We start from the raw sequence: 21,415 nt of genomic DNA, 5'->3' as shown, positions 1-21,415 counted from the left end.
AAGGCTGAACTCGATCCGGCAACTTAACTGTTTTACTGGTAAGACTGTGTCATTTCAGGGGAATGAAGAAACGAAAGAATGGTCAACAATGATCGCTACCTACTGGAGTTTAGGGTTCATCCACTGGGGTTAGGTGATATTTTGATAGTTGACATTTAAACCTTAACAGGCAATGGCTTCGTTCAAATGTAGAAACAATTTTCACCCGTCATACCTTGACGGGCGATTTTCTAGTAGTTGTAATAATAATAAAAATAGAAACAGTAGTGATGATAATATTATTAATAGTAATAACAGCAATAGTGGCGATGATAATGACAAAAAATGATAATAATAGTATCTATAGTAATAATAATTATTTTTGTTGTTTCTTGCATTTAAATACTGATGTATTGATTTCCATGTAGCACATTTTTTGGCGTGCAAACTATAGAAAAGAGATGAAATTGTAAAGCCCTTTTTTCTTGAAACAAGGATCCCAAGTCACGTGACTGATTTTAAAGAAAAGTATTGGAGGATCTTCTTTCTACCTGTGGCATTTAGAGCCTCGGTGTGTCAGACCGCTGGAGCTAAGCACACGCCCCCCCCCCCCTGTTATTTAACCTTCTGCGCTATAGAAAAACAATGCCACAGGTCAGAAACCACAATGAGTTACTGCAATTAAAACAATAATGTATTTTATGAGTTAAATTTAAGGCGAATGTGCCAATACCAGGAAAACATTAGTTAGCTTCAAAATCATCGGAGTTGCATTGCATATCCTGTCAAACTCGCATATTACGAACCCTGATTCAACGAAAACCTGGATTTCGTGAGGAAAGCAGAAAAGAAAATTTATTGGTGCTATGTTAAGACTATGAGAGCATACTTGCTTTCTGCAAGCAAACCTCTCCTAAAGCAAGCATTTATTTTTGTGACTCATAAAACTTCTGTTGAATTACAGTTCAGCTTATTCTTCCTTTGAAAAATTATTTTAACGTTCTATGATCAACAGAAAGTTAGTTCATACTTAATGACAACGAGTAATATTAGCCCCCTTTTTTTTCATTTGTTTCAATCACATTAATCGACTGTATTATCAAATGCTTTTGATATTTTTAAAATAGAAAAGACGCTTAGTGGCCTAAAGTTAAAATTTTACTTCTTGGAAAAACTCAACATCAACATTTTTAACAGCAACATATTTAAAATAGAAATATTCTTTTATGGAAATGGCTTCATTGCTTTTTCTTTTTGTTTTCTTTTCACTTGTTAAAATGTTCGAAGTTAACTCCAAAGGGGTAAAAAAATCGTCATTTTTTAGAAGCAAAATGCTTTTAAAATATAAAATATTGTTTAAAATTGGCAAAAAAATAACTGAACATTTTTTAAAAAATTGAAAAATATTTAAAACTTGAAATTTTGAATTGAAAAAAATGCAGCAGTGATGGAAAAATGCTTAAATTGTGATATTTAACTACAGAGGATAATTTTTGAATTTCAAAGAATGTTAAAATGCTAATATGTTAATATTTTGATCATTTAAAGCAACCTTACAAATTTATTAAAAGTTATTATGGTAAAAATCGCGTTGACATACAAATGTTGCAAAATATTTCATATATTTTTTGAACTTAGGTTACCAACTTTTCTTCCCTATTAGTATTTTACATCACATTAGTTCCAAACATTTTTTTCTATGCATAAACATATGGTCTCAAAAATTATCTCATAACAGTAAATTATTTTCAAAACAAATTAGGGCTCAAATTATTACGCCTCTGTAGAAAAAAAAAATCTTGTAAATATCGCAAGCTTTCCCCCCAGCTTATATCAATCTGGGTATCTGGAAAAATGCCACTGAAAATATTTCAACTTGTTAAAAAAGTTCCCTAATCGGGATTCATTATCATTATAATCTCCAATTACCGTCATTAAAACATACCACTAAAAAGCAACACCTAAATTAAGTGGAATGCAGCCAATTTTTGATTACTTTAGTTCTTAGTTGTGGGAGTAATGTTTTGATTCGATGGTAGATAAAAATTTTGCGGAAAGTAGCATTAACGTAGAGGAGTGTTTATACAGCGGTAATGTATGAGCGAATGTAAACTGTGACTTAGCCAATATTTTTGTTCATTTTTTAAAAAGTATGTTTGATATATGAAGTTTGTTTATGGGGTAGCTCACTTTTATTTATGTATTTTTCCTGTCTTTATGTTTTATTTAATTTTGTTTAGCTTGATTTTTCACCACAGTGGGAAGATATTGTCAATTCTAATTGCAAAATGGAATTTATTAGCAATGTCAGGCACTACGGCTAGTGCTTCTAATTTTAATAAAAGTTAATATTCTGTTTTTTTTTTAATCATATCAAAATACTAATTTATATGAAAACCAAATATATATATATATATATATATATATATCATTTCCTATTTCAGTTTGAGGCTTGAAATAAATAATTTACTTTTTATAAACTTGATGCAGAACTTGGAGTGTAAATAATTTTGATCTATATTAAATTGACAACCGATGTAAAGTTTTTTTGTACTTGGGTTTTTTGAGATCTCATTTATCTTAGTGGTTACATTTTTTTTTCAAACAAAAGATTTTATTTTGTTTACACTTGATGCTTTTCTAAAACAAACTCTACTTTTTACCTAACGCGAATTATAGTTCATCTCGTGATTGTTGGCATTCGTATTCGGATAAATTTAATTCAAACCCATTAAAAACAAGAGAAAACACAGTTGCTAAAACCAAGCTTTGTCGAAACAAATTTCTTCATGAAGCATCGGTTCCTGTTTACAATTTTGTAAACGGCGAAAACGTATAATATTTGATTTTGGTAATTTGCCGAGTGCCAACAACAGTAAGGACAAAGAGTTTTTTAGGTTTGCATTAATCTGGATTTGCAAAAGGGGGAAAAAATACTTTTTCTCACAGTTTGTTTAGAAGGAAAGGCTTTAAAATCGAGATTTAGTACTAAACATTTGCTTTTTATACAGGCACTGCGAACTCTTATAAATTTTTAATTTCAAGAACTAACACTTTACTTTTAAAGTTATTTATCTGCACTCATATTATTGCATAAAGCTAGAAGAGATAAGTTTTTAAAAACATGTTTTCAAGTTGTGAACTAAGGTATTAACTTTAAGAATATTGTAGTTGATAAAAATAATTTTTTTTAGTCAATGGTACGGATTAATAATTTATGAGTGACTGAAAACAATAATCTTTTTTGTATTATTCTCTAAGGTACGTGACGCAAGAAATGAGCTTGTTATTAATTTTCTAATGGCAACAACTGAATGCAAATAAAGCGCCTATAAAATATTCGAAACCTTTGACTTGATGATTGACGTACATTTTTCAACCTCTGCTTATCTTTTTTCAGTACAGCTGTAAAATATAATTAATTGAAAATACTCAGAAGATGTCTTGACAATGTTTATAATGTTGCAAACTGACTGTATTTGACAATTTCGTCGCAGTTAATTATGTTACTTAGTAGTTTGTAAAAAGCAAAAAGACTACATTCATTGCGGGATTTTAAACTACGAACATTGTAAAAACTGTATAAATTTGGAAAAAGAAAATCCTTTTAAACGGCAAATATATATTTAATAATCAGTATAATTTACTTCTAATGTACGTCACCGGTCCGACCTCTTAGTAGACTCCCCAGACCTTGCACCTTCCAATTGTTTGTTTCTCTGATTGTAAAAATTTTTGTCTGGAAAATTTTAAACGAGAAAGAATAGGGTGGTTTCCTTCAGTCAAAAGTACTACTCTTAGTCATTGAGATGGATAGAATGAGCAAAAAAAAAAAAAAAAAAAAATAACATGGACCCAGAAAATACTTTCATTTTCCCAACAGTTTTTTTTTTTAATTAATTTTTTTTAAATCTCCGATTTTTCAAACAAGGCGCGGTCTTAATGACGTCACAAATGATGCACTTTGCCGCATCTTTCTACCATGTTTCCACGTTATGATAATCAAAAAGCGAATTAAATGGTTGCGCTCTACGCTTGCTATCAACCATATGTTGCCAATACACGTGAGTAAAGATGCGAATTATATATTTTGCACTGAATGGCAACACAGAATGGCATTTCATCATCAAGCCGTAAACAATGAAAGCGCTCCGATTTAAGTTTTTTTTTTTTTTTTTGCAAATATTAAACGTAAACAAATTATTTAAAAAATGGTCAGTTTCTATGTTCTTAAGCATGCTGTTTTAGAAAAAAAATATTTTAAAATTTTGCAAACGACTCCATTGTCAAAACTGCACTACTTAAGTTCATTGACACCAATGACAACGGATTCTTCAGAAATGGAATTTACACATTGCTATCGCACTGGAAAGAAGTCACAAGCAACGATGAAAATTATTATCTGGCAGGAAATATTGTTAAAGTGATCAAAAACTTCGTCATTTTCATTTCCTTCATAAACGCACAAAACTTTCCGGTAGACCTAAAACCCCAAAAAACAATTTCTGTACAAAAAGAAAAAATAACTTCAAAAAACCAAAAGCAAGTTTTTTTTATAGAAATGCGACTGGGTTTTACGCGAATAATAGCAGACTTTCTTGCTCCAAAAGCAATTGCATTGCTTGTGTTTACTTCCTTTTCCAATGAAAATAACCCTCTTCTCCCCAATAACCCACAAAATCACGTAATCGTCAATGGAAAAAACCAATACCTGACTCGCAGACCTAAAAAAAATCAATTCACCTTTATCTTCCTGTAAATAAAACAAAAACAGCGCGAAATCCCGAGTTTTCCAAACCCTCTCTCCTCCTATCGGTCTCCTAAATCTGAGACAAAAATAAACATCTCATGTCCCCCGCAGATAGGAGGGTCAGGACCCTAAGACGATGTCGAGTATAAAGGGACCGCTTTCGGTTCGAAACACAAACAGCAGGGACTCTTCTCTCTATCTATTCTTGTCTCTGCCGCTGTCTCCAAGAGGCATCTTTTCTCTCTCTCTTATTTTTTTTCCCCGCGAGATTTCTTGAAAGATGTATCTCAGTAGAGAAGGGGTCGAGCAAAAATCCTTCAGTTACTGTTAAAGAGTATTTTTAACGGTAGAATCTCGTCCGTCCAGACACCGTTTGTCAGAGCTCCAGGGCAAATTGAACGGATTTCGTGAAAAAAATAAAAACTGAAAGTAATTATTTATTTCTTTGAAATTATGGCAGGGGTGCCACCTAGGGGGGAAGAGGTCATGGCGCATACTGCGCCATTAAAATTTAGAAGGGATAGGGGTATTTTCCCCTTTTGGGGGACTCTTATTTTTGGGGGGTGCACCCTTGCTCTTAGGGGGGTGGGCACCCCTAATTATGGACACAATTTAGTGCAGCTTTTCTCGACAACTTTTGAACCGCTGGCCAGTATGATCTAAAAGGATTTAAATTACCGATGTGATTCATTTATTTATTTATCTAATCTTCTTCTTTTTCTTTCTTTCTTTCTTTTTTTTTTTTTTTTGTGCTTTTTCTTGAAGTTAAAAAACTATTACGCACGTTAATAACAATATTTCGGTTATGATTTCCTCACAGTATTATTCATACGTGTGCGGTCAAATTTTTAAGAGATGTTATCATTTTTGACCCTAAACCCAGTTGGAACTATCCAAATGCCGCCAAACTTGGCAACATTTCTTATTTTAAACCTAACAGATCAATAGAACGTACACTTATAACAATATATGTAAGTGTACGTATGCGTATTGTATGATATATTATATGAACTGTTGAGTGCCTAAAGTGATGAAAGTCAATAAAAATAGATTTTGCGTAATTTTGTGGTTTAGTAGTCACTTTTGCATAAAACACTACTGCTGATTCGTTTTACAATTACTGTCTATCGCCAAGTGGTTGCATCTACATTTAAACCCCTTTCACATTGAGTAGAATGAGGTTGAAACTAATTCCTGATGGTGAAAAGACACAAGATATATACGAGTCAATAAAACTTCGAGAAAAATCTCAAAATAATATTTAAGTGATCACAATTAAGTAAACAATATCGTATAAATTGTTTAAATTATTTTTTAAATAACAAAAATGTTTTTAAAGTCGCCAGGTAAAAAAATAGTTTGCCTGATGCCAGGCTACTGGAAAAGTAGTAGAGAATCCATGCTTTAATGTATACTTTGTGTAGTACATTTGAGCTCCAAATTTTCTGGTGAAGAATATCAAGTTTTCTGAATATCCTTACAGCTTGATACTGGTTCATGGAGTTCTGTTGCCTTTCCCTGCAATTAATAGAACATTGATATTTTGTTGAAAAATTATCCACCTGTGAGGTGATTTCGAATGACTCGTGCAATATAGGGGTGGTGCACCGCCTTGCTAATTGACCTTTTTTTTTACCCCATAAGTTTTAAATTGGGGAAGCAAAAATATATGCAGTATATCAAAGTAGGTGCTCATTGTAACTGTTGTCAAATAACTTGGTAAGCAAAAGGAACCTTTATTTCTAAAAAGATGGTAAAAGAATATATTATTCTTATCATTATACTATTTATAATATCTTAAATTTCCTAATGAAATCGTTTTTTTTAAACTGTCGAACGTTATTAAAACGTTATAAAATATATACATACGTAGTTATGTATGTATGTATTTATTTAAATGGTTCTCAAAATATAAAATATTCTACGCGTTATTTTCCTCATTATTTTGAAATAAAGTTACATAAAGTAAAAATAAACATATTTTTTAATTTTAAAAAAACGCACTTACTGTTCCTATAAAGATATATATATATATATATATATATATATATATATATATATATATATATATATATATATATATATATATATATATATATATATATTAACTTGAAGCAGGATATAAAAGTCGTTTTGAATTCATGCACCGTCCCTTGGGTATCAAAGAAAACAGACGACTTTTTTGCTTTCCGTTGTCAACCCCCTCCGATACTCCAGAGAAAACGTGGAGCGCTCGAAAATAATAAAAATCGAAATTTTCAACAATACTGAGAATAAATAAAAACTCCAGATGCGGCAAAGATTCTGCAAAGATCAGCTCGCATGCTTTGGATCAAGACGGAGAAACGGATAAAGAAATGTCATCCCATGTTATTGAATCGGTGGTTTCTTAAAGGTTACGAGGATAAGTTTGTGACATCCGTTGTTCTCCGGTGAAGCAGATTTTTAGCACCCTGAAGTAAAATTAGCATAAAAAGTACTGTAGTCAAAGATAGAGCTAGGATTTTTTTTTTTTTTTTTCATGGCAGGGAATACTGCTTGAAATTTTTTTGAGAAGTGAAATTCATTGTGGAGGAATGAAATATACAAGAATGAAGATGAATTCCATAAGTAAAATTACTTTCTAAGAATGAAATATGATTGCAGGGAAAGTATCTATGCGTTCTATTTTAATTTTTTAATTTAAAGCGTTTGACATTTTGTGTTTAAAAAATGCTATATATTCAAGCATTCAAGTGTAACATTTTGAAAATTCTTATTGCATTTTTATCTCTCTTTTTTCATGATGCTAATGATGATTTTTACTTAAATTACAGTACAACTTCGTTTGTCACGGCTGCATGTAAACGACCTTTACTTTGCTAGAGACCATGTAAGAATTTCGAGACTGCTGATTGGCTTTCATTTCTAAACGTCATCCATCTCCTTAATAGCTTGTCTTTCATGCTCTAATTATTGTTTTATTTCGCAATAAGATCTTCTGGACAATACTGAAAGGGGAGGGGGGCATTGAAAATATTCAAGCGAGCACTTAGAAGTTCTGAGTATTGGAATTTGTTCACATGCGTTAAGTGGGGGAAAAACATGGTCGATGCATTTACGTCGACTGGCCAATCAGAAGTTGCAAAATTATTACAAGTCTCTAGCTGAGTAAAGGTTGTTTATATGCGTCAAAGCTATCTGAGACCAAAGGCAATCCGGATGAACAAAAATCCGAAAAACCCGGGTAATATGGGTAATAAGTAAGATAAATTCTTAAATAAGCAAACATATTTTTTATTGCAGCAAAAAATAATGCTTTATAACAAAATTACAGAGTTATGTTTTTTTTCATAACTGGGAGAACTGATATGTTCTGCGTCATTGTTTGGGGGGAGGGGCGGGAGGTTAAAATAAAAAGCTTCAACATTCTCGTTCTGTTTTTTTTTTTTTTTTTTAACTCTGGGTATGTCCATAAATGATGTCCCTTTTTTAAACAAGTTTGATCTCCTCCTCCTTGTGTCAAAGAGATCAAATTTCACGCTCCCCCTCCTCCCCCATCCTTCTTCACCTCTTGTTACATATAACACTGCTTTTCATTAGCATATTGTTATAAGAAAATGTTTGATGTCAACCTTCTTTTTACTACCTCCCTCCCCTTTGTCACAAATTTTCACACTTTCTCGAACATCATCCCCCTTCAAAGCATGACATCATTTTTGGGCCACCTCTGACAAAATTTGAGAAGGATTGAAATTCAAAAAAGGCTGCCCACAAATTATGTCACGCTTTAAAGGGAAAGGAGTTTTCATGAAATTGTGACAGTTTGTGATAATGGGGAGGGAGTTACATCACATTTTTATGAGAACATGTTTATGAAAAATAGCGTTACACATAAATAAGAGGGAAGTGGTAAAGTGAAGTATGGCAGTTCGTTACGTAGGGGGAGAGGTCAAAAATGTGGGAAAATGTGTGACATTTACGAACAACCTCAAAGCAGCATGACAACATTATGTAGTAGTAAGGTGTAGTAGTAGTAAGGTGAACGCACCAGTAGTAGCCAGTGCTTCAATAGTGGCTACTTCAAGATTTAAAACACACTAGTAGTAGTCACAGTGAAGTATATTTTTAAATTGTGGGTATACAATATCTCAACTAACTCATCCTTAATTGTCCCGTTTTTCAAAAAGGTCAGAATTTCAATTTGTTCAACTTTTATCCATTTTTTTTTTCTTAAACCTCAAATTTAATCCAGTAGTGGCCACTTTAAAATCTGAAAAATTCAGTAATGGCCATCTGATATTTTCCCACCCATTAACGTTACTTACTTTAAATTCAAATAAATGATGAATTAAAGTGATTCAATATGAGTGGTGCAGCAAAGGGGGGGGGGGGGACATTGGTTTTAACATAAATGCAAAATCAAATACAGTAGTTTATGCATATGAAAGGGCTCTTTTGATCAAAAAACCCCATTCAGATAGTATTTTTGATCAAAAAAAAAAAAAAACCTTCAAAAGGTATTTTTCATTAAAAAAAAACCTTCCAAAAGGTGTTTTCGATCAAAAAACCTCCTTCAGATGGTAGTTTTCATCAGAAAAAAAAGTAGGTAATTCTGGCTGCTCTAGCGTTTAATATAATAGTTATATATTAAGTACCAATTTTATTAATAACATTATTATTGTTCATTTCTTTCTTCAAAACCTATAAGTAACCTTAAAGTGGTCACTACTGAAGCAATGGCCACTACTGATGTGTTTATCTTACATACAAAAAAAAAAAAAAAATTAAAAGAAGATCAGGGTTCACAAAAAACGAAGGTTATGTGACATTCAAGTATTTTCAAGTCTGAAATGAAGCATAAATCCCCCGTAAACGCCTACTTGCCAAAACATCGCTCGAAAAATATTGATTGTTATTTTCTAGTTGAGGAAGAAAACCGCGCATCTAAATTTTATTCGGAGGAAAAGGAGGATGCTTGCGCATATTTTCGCATTACAGCGTAAGTAGCGAAAATTCATGCACTCTGTTGTAGAAGCGCGATAAGACAGAATGGGAGCAATTCTCTAGAAAAGTATTGTTTTGCACTCCACACTTTTCAATTTTTCACAAATGGGGCAGTTTGGCATTTTTTTTTTTAGAAAGGCAAGATATGTATTTTTGTTAAACTGCATAAGTACGAGAAACCATTCATTTATTTTAGACTAGCTATACCCGCACGGCTTTGCCCATAGTGGAAAATTAAAAGGTCATTTGGTCCACCTGTATGTTTGCAAATAATGGATGATGAATTTCTCGCCAATTTGCTACGTTCATTTCCTCGCCCACGTTATGATAATTTACTCAACCACGTTGTGATAATTTACTCGTCCATGTTATGATAATTTGCTCGATAAAATGTTCTTAAAACTGGAATAGAAAAAGAACAAAATCGAATTTTCGAAAAATCGCTTAGAGGTGCACACCACCATGCTACAAACTAGTTCTGTGCCAAATTTCAGGAAAATCGGCGGAACGATCTAGGCGCTGTGAGTGTCACAAACATCCAGACAGAGATCCAGACTTTCAACTGTATTATTAGTAAAGATATGTTAATGGTTAAATTTGGTAAATTTCACAAATTTATCAATTCAGTATTCTTTTCTTAGTTTTCCACGTTTTTGGTTTATAAATCACTTGATTAATAAATACTTAATAAAATTTACTATCAAAAATCAAAACAAATATACTAAAAATGCTTAGGTTTTGAAAAAATTTTAAAATGCCCATTACCTAATTTTTCAGATCAGTTTCGATTAAACTTACGGAATAAAACATCTTTAATTATTTTCCAAGTCAAGCATCCAAAGTATTAGAAATAATTTACTTCGTATAATTTTATCCTCAGCTTTCTTTACTATTTACATGTTTATAACTTTTACACTAGATGGTAATCACATTTTAACGTATTTCACCGGACAAGAAATAAAATATGGCTCCCTTAAATAACGTTTCACATATTTTACACAAAGGTTTATTTACTATGAGCATAAGACGAAAAAAAAGCACAATGATGGTAAAACTAACTTATTATGAGTAAGGATGATAATGACTGACGTTAATTTATTTCTACTTACTTTAATGTTAAATACACCTAACTAGGAAGCTTAGAACTTATATGAGTAAACTATGACTAACTTATTTTTATGAGTAAGGAGGATTATGACTGACGTAAATTTATTTCTACTTACTTTAATGTTAAAAACACCTAATTCAGAAGCTTAGATTTTATATGAGTAAACTTTATGAGTAACTTATTATGAGTAAGGAGGATAATGACTGACGTAAATTTATTTCTACTTACTTAAATATAAATACACTTAATTAGGAAGCTTAGAACTTACGTGAGTAAACTATTTGAGTAACGTAAGGAGGACGTATTTTTACTTTCTTTAATGTTAAATAAACCTTATCAGAAAGCTTAGAACTTATATGAGTTAACCATGTGAGTTACTTATGAGTAAGGAGGATAATGAATGACTTAAATTTATTTCTACTTACTTTAATGTTAAATACACCTAATTAGGACTACACCTAGCTTAGAACTTATATGAGTAAATTATATGAGGAGGATAATATATGACTGACGTAAATTTTTTTCTACTTACTTAAATGTTAAATACACTTAATCAGGAAGCTTAGAACTTATACGAGTAAACTGTATGAGTAAGTCGTTATGAGAAAAAGAGGGATAATAACTGACTTAAATTTATTTCTACTTAATTTAATGTTAATTACACCTAATCAGGAAGCTTAGAACTTATATGAGTGAACTACATGTGTAAGGAGGATAATATGAATGACGTAAATTTGTTTCTACTTACTTTAATGTTAATTACACCTAATCAGGAAGCTTAGAACTTATATGAGTAAGCTGTATGAGTAACTCGTTATGAGAAAAAGGAGGATAATAACCGACATAAATTTATTTCTACTTACTTAAATGTTAAATACACTAAATCAGGAAGCTTAGAACTTATATGAGTAAACTATATGAGTAATTTATTATGAGTAAGGAGAATAATGACTGACGTAAATTTATTTCATTTTACTTTAATATTAAATAAACCTAATTAGGAAGCCTAGAAATATTTATAAAGTAACAATTTGCCATTCTTTCCTGTGATCTTCTAACTTAAGAAGCCTTTCTTCTGTAAATTTATCCACTCTGTTGCGAAAATGCGATAAGACAAAATTTACTCATTTTCTTTTGGAAACAAGGTTAGAACTTGATCCTGTTTTTACATTAACCTGATCATATTTGTCCTAAATATCCCTCGATTTCGCGCAAATGTAAAATCAATACCGTTTAATATTATCGAAAAATGTTTATTCACCCCAACGTAGAAATCATGCTCCTTTTGAAAGGATCTCAAATACGCATTCGTGCACTCATCGAAACGAAAATTTTCGACCCGGAGCCCGAAGATTTGTTTCCGAACTCCGAAAATGGGAAAAGTTCGTTCTTTTTCTCGAGAATCAATCTTGCTTTTGATCCTTAACGTTTCCCTTCGTCACGCAATCGCTCTTAGTTTTTTTTCTTTCTTCCCTCAATCCCGTTTTCCATCGACGATTCCGCGCTTTCGGTCACGTGACAGCCATGGCGGTCAGCATTTATTCAGCCTGAAAACGAGCTTCTTTGCAGTCGGAATGCGTAGAAGGAGAAAACACATTTACGTCATTGCGCGCGATTTTGCATTTTTAAGTTGGCGAGATTAGAATTCCTTTTTTAATTGTTCCCTTTTTTAATTGAAGTTGCAATATTAGAGTCCTAGCTACGAAAAATGCTTGTTTTTTACTTTTATATATTTTGGAAGAGTGGTTCAAGTTTCATTTTAATATCGTTTGTCAAGATTTTTTTTTTTTTTGAATTTCGATTATGATATGTCTTATTTTTCGAGCTTTTCTACGGAGGAAAATCATTGCACATAGTGAAAAAATTCATAACTTTTGCAAAAAATAGTTTAAAAAATATTAATAATAATAATTAAAACTGAAAGACATGACAGAAAATTAAAATAATTGATGCGATTAGAATTCTTTATACTTCTTTTTTAAACTGAAGTTGCTTCGTAATACTCCGTATTACGCAGAAATATTCCATTTTTGAAATTTTTTTTTAAGTAATTTAGAAGTGTAATTCAAGCTTAGTGTTTAGTATCGTTTGTCAAGGTTATATATATATATATATATATATATATATATATATATATATATATATATATATATATTCTATTTTAATATATCGGTTATGTTTGATACATCTCTTATTTTTTGAGTTTTTACAAGAAACATTTTATGGAAGAACTAATTTCTTTTATGCACTTGGTGCAAAAGAGAAGGACAAAATTTCTGTCCCCATCAGCTCGTGGCTAGAGAATGGAGGTGAACATGACTGGTGGTACCATCTCTTGATGGTTAAGTCAGTTACTATCTATGAAGAGAAAAAAATAGAAACTTGTAATTGATGCCTGTAATAAGTCTTTTACTTATCATGCTACTGTAACTACGTCTCATCGATACATCTTTCTAGATTTGGACAAAGCAAATGAACCTTAAACTATTGTAGATTAAAACGCCTAATACGTTGTGGAAGGAATTTGGGTAAAATCCGTATGCTATTTGAATTAAAACTTTGCTATTCCAAACAATATGAGATTTATTCACAAATGCTAACCATTGCTATTAAATAAGGCCATTAAATAACAAACATTCGAACAAAGATTGACATTTATCATCATGAACTTTGTCGAAATATATGACAACGATTCTATTCCCATTCCGGTTGCATTTCCACTGTAACATTTCACAGGTTTCAAGAATCATGGCAAAATGGAAAAGGTAGTCATGGAAATGAATATAAAGGAAACTAGTAATGTATATTATAAAAATACTTTGTACATCATGTTATACAAATGAAAACGACGATTTTTCAATTTGTTTTATTTTTTTTCTTATGTCCTTTCTTAAGCCTGTCAAATTTTTCTTATTGAACTTTACTGTTAAAAAATATTAATCTTTAAAGCGGCTTTTATGAAGAATGTCGATTTTTTTTTTACACTTGCTTTAAATCTTTACATTGATTAACGAACCAAAAAAAAAAAAAAAATCACTATTCAGTGCATAAAACAAATAAACAGTAAGATTTTTCTTTATTTATTCCTTTATTTATTTAACTTTTGTTTGCTAAATGTTTCATCAACAAAAACAAAAAAAATCTTATTTAATTAAAATATTCACTTTATTTTACTTATTTATTTTTTCAAATTTTCTGCAACGTTCTATTTGAGATCTGATATCAATCTTACATTTTAGATTGAAATATTTAACTTTTTTCTCTCTCTGAGAACGCTCCGAAAAGTGTTCACACCAGTAAGTGATAAATCTTTCCGTGACTCGTTATTTTACAGTAGAGGAAACTTTCTGCCCTCTTATCCCCGGGGAAGTTTCTCTCTCTCTCCATGGCGATATCAGATTCATTTGATAATAGATGATAAAACATTCCCTAGAGAATGTTGCATGACGGGAAGTATCATAAAAGAGATTTAAGGTAATTGCTGACAATTGTCTGTTTCGTCGTGTTCTCTTGAGAACTTTATTCTGCTCTTGTCACAGAGTATGGAGTTTAAATTTAGCAAACGTAGCATTGTAGTTTAATATGAAACATTAACAATTTGGTGGGTGTAATCTAACGGATGAGATTTAAATTTAGCTTTATGTACGTAGTAGTGGTACCCGCACGGCTTTGCCCGTAATAGAAAAATTAAAAGGTCTTTTGGTTCGCCTCTATATTTACAAATAATGTATGGTGAATTTTCTCGTCAATTGGCTTGTACTTATGTTACGGTTCCACGTTATGATAATTTCGTATCTCGCCCATTGGCTTGTGCCCATGCTGCGGTTCCACGTTGTGATAATTTCGTAATTTACTCGTCCATCTTATGATAGTTTTGTTCTTAAAATTGGAATAGAAAAAGAACCACATCGAATTTTCAAAAAACCGCTTCAAAGTGCACACTCCCCATGCTACAAACTAACTTTGTGCCAAATTTCATGAAAATTGACCTAACGGTCTAGGCGCTATGCGCGTCACAGAGATCCAGACATCCTCCAGACAGAGAAACTTTGAACTTTATTATTAGTAAAGAAACCAAGAAATTTTTTTTAGTTGAATTTTAATGTTAAGAAAATATTCATAAACTGAAAATCTTCAAAGCTACAACAAAAATGGCTATCAAAAAAAAAAGACTTGCTTTAAAATATTTCTGCCTTTATATTGATATCTCCTATATTGTTTAACTCCTATATTGAGTTTCGAACAAATAAAAACATTTTAAGATTCTGTGCGTAAAACAAGTAAACAGTAAAAGTTTGCTTTATTCATTCATTTATTTATTCATTCAGTTTTTATTTCCAAAATGCTTCAAAACAAATAATAAAAATCCTTATTTTAAATATTCACTTGATTTTACTTACTTATTTTTTCAAATTTTCTGCAACGTCCTATTTGAGATCTGATATCAATCTTACATTTTAGATTGAAATATTTATCTTTTTTCTCTGAGAACGCTCCGAAAAGTGTTCACACCAGTAAGTGATAAATCTTTCCGTGACTCGTTATTTTACAGTAGAGGAAACTTTCTGCCCTCTTATCCCCGGGGAAGTTTCTCTCTCTCTCCATGGCGATATCAGATTCATTTGATAATAGATGATAAAACATTCCCCAGAGAATGTTGCATGACGGGAAGTATCATAAAAGAGATTTAAGGTAATTGCTGACAATTGTCTGTTTCATCGTGTTCTCTTGAGAACTTTATTCTTCTCTTGTCACAGAGTATGGAGTTTAAATTTAGCAAACGTAGCATTGTAGTTTAATATGAAACGTCTAACGGATGAGATTGAAATTCAGCTTTATGTGCGTATTTCAAAAGCAGAATTTCGTTAAAGTATAATTATAGTTCAGTAATGGGGTCGGTTCCAAAATTTTAAAAGTACTTTTTTTTTGAAAGAGCATGTTTATAAACATAGGATTTGACCATTTTTAAAATAATTCGAGAAAGTTTAGTATATTTAAACAAATATTTTAATCGGTGCGCAGATTCAATTTTTTTTTTTTTTTTTTTTTTTTTTTTTTTTTTTACGCTTCTGCGCATGACATCACAAGTGATGAAATGCCATTCCCTGATGTCATTAGCGCAGAGCGCAGTATTTAATTGTCTTCTTTACTCACATGTACTGGCAACGATATGGTTTATGGCAAATGTAGAGCGCAACTCGCTTCTTAATGATATTAGTCTGGAAATGCGGTAGAAAGTAAGCGTAAGCATTCATCGCGCCAGTGGAGTAGCGTGCAAAGTTCATCACTTGTGACGTCATAAAGATCACGCCTTATTTGTAAAATCTGACATTTAAAAAAAATTACTTAAAAATTAAACGTTTTGAAAATATAAGTTTTTCTTCGCTCCATGTTATTGTTTTTGCTCATTCCACCAACTTCAGTAGTTAAAGTAGTACTTTTGACTGATGGAAACAATCTCATTATTTCTATTGATTACTGATAGACATTGATTATTCTTATGCTTTATTCACCTTTTTTCTTCTTTGAACCCTATATGAGAGTAATACGTGTATAGAGAGTAAAGCTTAACTCACAAGGGAAACTTAGTTGAATCAACTTTCGCGGTTATCGGGATGTGTAAAAAGGCAGAAAAGTTAAGGAATTGCCGGGCATCTTTCACATGACAGTCAACTGACTAGGCACGTGTGTTGCTACCATTCTCATCCCGATGTGTTGAATCAACGTTTTAGTTGATGCCAAGCGTTACTATGGCATTGCCAAGCTTCAGTTTTACGCACGAGTAAACTATTTGAGTCAACTCGGATCAGTTTTAACAGCGTTGGTGGAGCAGCTGCTCTAATAAATTCGGCTTATTAAAAGAAAATTGATTTAAGGAATTTGCGTCATGTGAAGGGGAGAGGGGGACAACGAGAAATGCAATTCAGTTAATTGACAGGCAACGTTTTCGAAAGGTTGATTCAACAAACCGCCTCATGTTTAGGAAAACTAAATTTATTAATAAAACTGAAGTAAAAATCGTAGACCAGGTGAAGCAAAAAAATTCTCGTTTTTAGCCTACTTTCCCAGTAAAAGTCAGAGAAAGAAGAAAAAAGCATGAAAGAAGGCTTAATACATCTTAAAAACATCCCGAAAAACAAAAAAAAGTCAAAAATAAATAAAATAGTTAAAAATGACTGTCGGTCTGTCTGTCTGTCTGCCCCCCCCCCCCTAATAACTTTTGAATGAATAGTCCGATTCGAACAAATGTTTTTTGTTAGAAAGATCTTGGCGAGGACATCTCATTCCCATAATTCATTTTTTGATTTGAACAATTTTTCGTTCAATTTTCAACAGTTCAAAAAAACTTAAAAATAGCGCCTACGGGGAAATTCAAATGCATTTACTAACTGTGAGGTGAATTAGCTTCAAACAACTTCGTAGAAAAAAGCTTTTGATGAAAAACTTGTACATAAAATATCTTTTTGATTTGAACAAGTTTTCGTTCAATTTTGAACAGTTCAAATCTCTTAACATTAGCGCCTAAGGGGAAACTGAAAGTCAATATAGATTCCGAACTTAAAGGCGGATTTACTTCAAACAAGCTTTGTTGGAAATAGCTCTTGACGACCTACTACCGACTCTGACAATTTTGGTGCTCCTGACTCCGACTCCTGTGCCCGAAAATTACTCGGACTCCGAATTCCCGACTTTGAATCTGACTTCGTAGCAAAAATTTATGCACGGAGGAAAAATGGCTGATTCCGACTCTTGGATATTCGACTCTGACTCCAACTTCTGTATCAAATAATAAGTCCTACTCCGTCTCTACAAATATTGACAGGCTTGCGGACTTTTTGGGGAAATGATCGAATTCAACTCCGAGTCTTTGAATTTAAAACTTTCGGCTCTCGAATCTAACTCTTTTGTCCCAAAATCAGATGGACTCCACATCCACAGCCATGGTTTTTACTGTGAAATAATTGTTCTAAATATGTTTTGATTTTATTTTCAAGCTAAAGTTTTAGTTTATGTATTTTCCGTTTTTGGCGGAGAAATTCAGAGACCTTTATGTTCCTTCAAAAAGATATGCACAGACGATTTTTTTTTTTTTTTTTGACAACGCATATTATTTCTTTAAGTTGACATTTTATTGTTTTTACTTATTTTTGAAAGTACATTAATCCATTCTTAAAAATTTCTTTGGCAACTGGGGAAAAACAAAGTTTTTTTTTTTTTTGATGTGGTTATTTTAATGAGCTTTTAATTTGAATTCATTTTTTTTTTTCCTTTTTGAAAGCGGTTGAAGATTTTTTTTTTTTTGATAGAAAAAAATGTGTTTAGCTGCTTTGTTTAAAAGCTGCTGCTATTTTATTTGTTCTTTTATTTATTTTTTACGTATCTACTTCTTTAAATGAGTGAGACATACTTTATTTCTTGAAATCAGCTTAAAATATTAAAAAAAATATGTTTGAAATAATTTACGATTTTAGCTAATTTTGAGAATACTGATCAGATACTAGAAAGTCGATATTGTTATACGGAAAAGTAGGCTCGTATAGTTCTGGACAGAACTTCTTGTTCTTCACCACTTGGGAGTATTATGCACGTATATTACTCAATCTATTTGCACAGGTGTAAAATGTTTGCGTACACACTTGCACTTTCTTCCTGGAATTTTGAACTTGTTCTTTTAAGGCACCATTGTGCAGCATAACATTTAGTAATAGTTTTCCGAAAACATTTTTTGTTTAAAAAAAATATTAATATGTACGTGTTGCGGCTCCAACCGTACAGTTACACCTGCAAATCGTACAAATCATTATTTTTCAAGAACAAAAACACAATTATTTTTTCGAAAGTAGATACTTTAAATTGTAATACATAATCGTTCTTTATATTCGAGTACATAAAAATAAAAGCCAAAGTTTAAAACTCTGGGAATGAAGTGCAAAAATATACGTAATCGTGTCACACGTAAACGTATTAAGCAACATTTAAACATGGAAAATCTTATGTTCGTAAAAAAAATTTAGTAGAACGAGTTGTGAAAGTCTCGACTCGTGTAGTTCTCTTTTAAATGAAAACTAAGTGAATAATATTAAATATAAGTATTACACACACATGACAAATCTGATGCTTCATTGTTTTACTTTTAAAAACTACTTACTCCCCTCAGCAAGCGCAATAATTCATTGCTGCGATAAAATTTCCTTTTTAAACAAAAGATTTTTTTATTTATCGATTATTTTCAGTAATTTTAATTTTGAAATTGTTGTAATGCTTCTTTGCTTAAAAGTTATTAATCGTTCCTAGTCCTTCTTTAAAATGCAATAGTTACGATCTACCGTGAGCTGGAGTTTTGAAACACAATTAATGTTTCCAGAAAGTCCATATAGGGTAACGGCACCAGTAATAGACAAGGGTCCAGTAACAGACACTCATTGGTTTGGATTTAGTTAATAAGAATTTTAGGCGGATGGAATTGATGTTTCTGTGGTCCATGAATACGTTGCAACCATCTAGTGTTATCAGTGTGAATTTTATGAGCCAGTTGGTATTGACAAGGCAGTGGTGGAGGTTTATGAACAGCCACCACGAGGTCAGCTGGTGTTTCATGTTCATTTGAATTTAATAAGGTTTCAGTTCTAAAAATAAAGAACTTTTGCACATTTTGAAGAGAAAAAGGGAATTTTGTCCATTACTCATACCTCCCTCATCCTGTTTGTTATTGGGTATCATCAGAATTGTCGGTATCTCTTACTGGGGGGGTCGGATCGCTTTTCGAAATTGAGCAAATAAAAAGTAGAATTAACTAATTTAGAGGATTCTGAAGCAGCCAAGGGTAAAACTGATGTTTCTGTGGTCCATGAATGCGGTGCAACCATCTAGTGTTATCAGAGTGACTTTTATGAGCCATTTGGTATTTACAAGGCAGTGGTGGAGGTTTATGAACAGCCGCCACGAGGTCAGCTGGTGTTTCATGTTCATTTGAATTTAATAAGGTTTAGATCTAAAAATAAAGAACTTTTGCACATTTTGAAGAAAAAAAGAGAATTTTGTCCATTACTCATACCTTCCTCATCCTGTTTGTTATTGGGTATCATCAGAATTGTCGGTATCTCTTACTGGGGGGTCGGATCGTTTTTCGAAATTGAGCAAATAAAAAGTAGAATTAACTAATTTAGAGGATTCTGAAGCAGCCAAGGGTAAAACTGATGTTTCTGTGGTCCATGAATGCGGTGCAACCATCTAGTGTTATCAGAGTGACTTTTATGAGCCATTTGGTATTTACAAGGCAGTGGTGGAGGTTTATGAACAGCCACCACGAGGTCAGCTGGTGTTTCATGTTCATTTGAATTTAATAAGGTTTAGATCTAAAAAATAAAGAACTTTTGCACATTTTGAAGAAAAAAAGAGAATTCTGTCCATTACTCATGTTACGAAAGGGGGTAAACTATTTTCCAAAAGTGTTGGCAATCTTAATTTGCATTAGTTTTTCTCATTTGTTCTTTTCTTCTTGCAACGAGATCGCGTCAGCAGAATATGCAAATTGCCGGTAGCATTTAAGCTCCCAGCACTTTGCCTCATTCTCTTCCCTTTCAATTTCAACCCAAGTCAGACTTGGTTGTTTTCTTTGGGCAACTTAGTTGAGTCTGTCCGTTTTTGCCGATAGCTTCGGCTTACTGCTCTTGACATGAATATCATAGCTCAATATGTTTAACGTTTCATACTTTGACTTAATATGTTAGCTTCAGAAGTCATTTAAAGTATAATGAGCTACTTAATATTGTAAAGAGCATATTCTCAATATTTCGTTTAACATGTCATTGTATATATCATAGCCATAATAAACAAGTTACTTTTTAACTTTGGCTCTTCTTGATGTTGCACAAGATAAATATGTTTTTTCAAGAAGTATCATACGTCCTGGTTGAGCTTCCACTAAAAGTTAATAAGCTGAGCACTTTTAAAAGCTCACAGTTTAACAACTCATACCTTCCTCATCCTGTTTGTTACTGGGTATCATCAGAATTGCCGGTGTCTCTTACTGGGGGGTCGGATCTTTTTTGAAATTGAGCAAACAAAAATAGAATTAACTGATTCAGAGGATCCAGAAGCAGTCAAACATTAGATAAGATGTAGTTGCACGAGAGAAAAATAGATTAAAAAGTCTAAATACATTAAAAGGCTCAAAAAATAGAGTTAACCCGAGAGCAATGTTTTAAGCATGTCTGTTACTGTTGCCCTAAGATCTAAAATTTCTTTTCTTAGTTTCAGTCCTATCGCATTTCCTATAAAAAATGACAAATGGCATGATTTTCTCCGGCTCTCCATTTTTCACTAGCCCTAGATTTCCGCCCCAATGACCAAGGAGCGGCCCTTATTTTGACAGCTGCAGGAAATCAAATCTTTGATCATCTGTAAGGAAAGAAAACCGCCTCAATGATTTTAGTATTTGAGTAGAAGATAACGACGTTGAAAAGATCATATTTTTTGAAGATGTGATTCATATCTGATAGGTTTTTACGACGTCTCTGTTAATAGTTCTTCGTTTTCTTCGGCTTTTAGAAGAACTGGCAATTTTATCGATAATAATTTAATGTTTACAA

The 21,415-nt window shown here is 32.2% G+C and overlaps 1 protein-coding gene across 1 annotated transcript in view; it reads left to right on the top strand.

The window, feature by feature from the left end:
* LOC129229738 (neuron navigator 3-like) overlaps positions 1-21,415 on the top strand; it is a 707,938-nt gene that overhangs the window by 31,532 nt on the left and 654,991 nt on the right. The gene's annotated exons all lie outside the window — the stretch shown is intronic.

The sequence above is a fragment of the Uloborus diversus genome, chromosome 9, assembly GCF_026930045.1.
Source record: "Uloborus diversus isolate 005 chromosome 9, Udiv.v.3.1, whole genome shotgun sequence".
NCBI classification, from domain to species: domain Eukaryota; kingdom Metazoa; phylum Arthropoda; class Arachnida; order Araneae; family Uloboridae; genus Uloborus; species Uloborus diversus.
The sequence above is the reverse complement of the archived record's forward strand: the minus strand, read 5'-3'. Positions and strand labels throughout refer to the sequence as shown.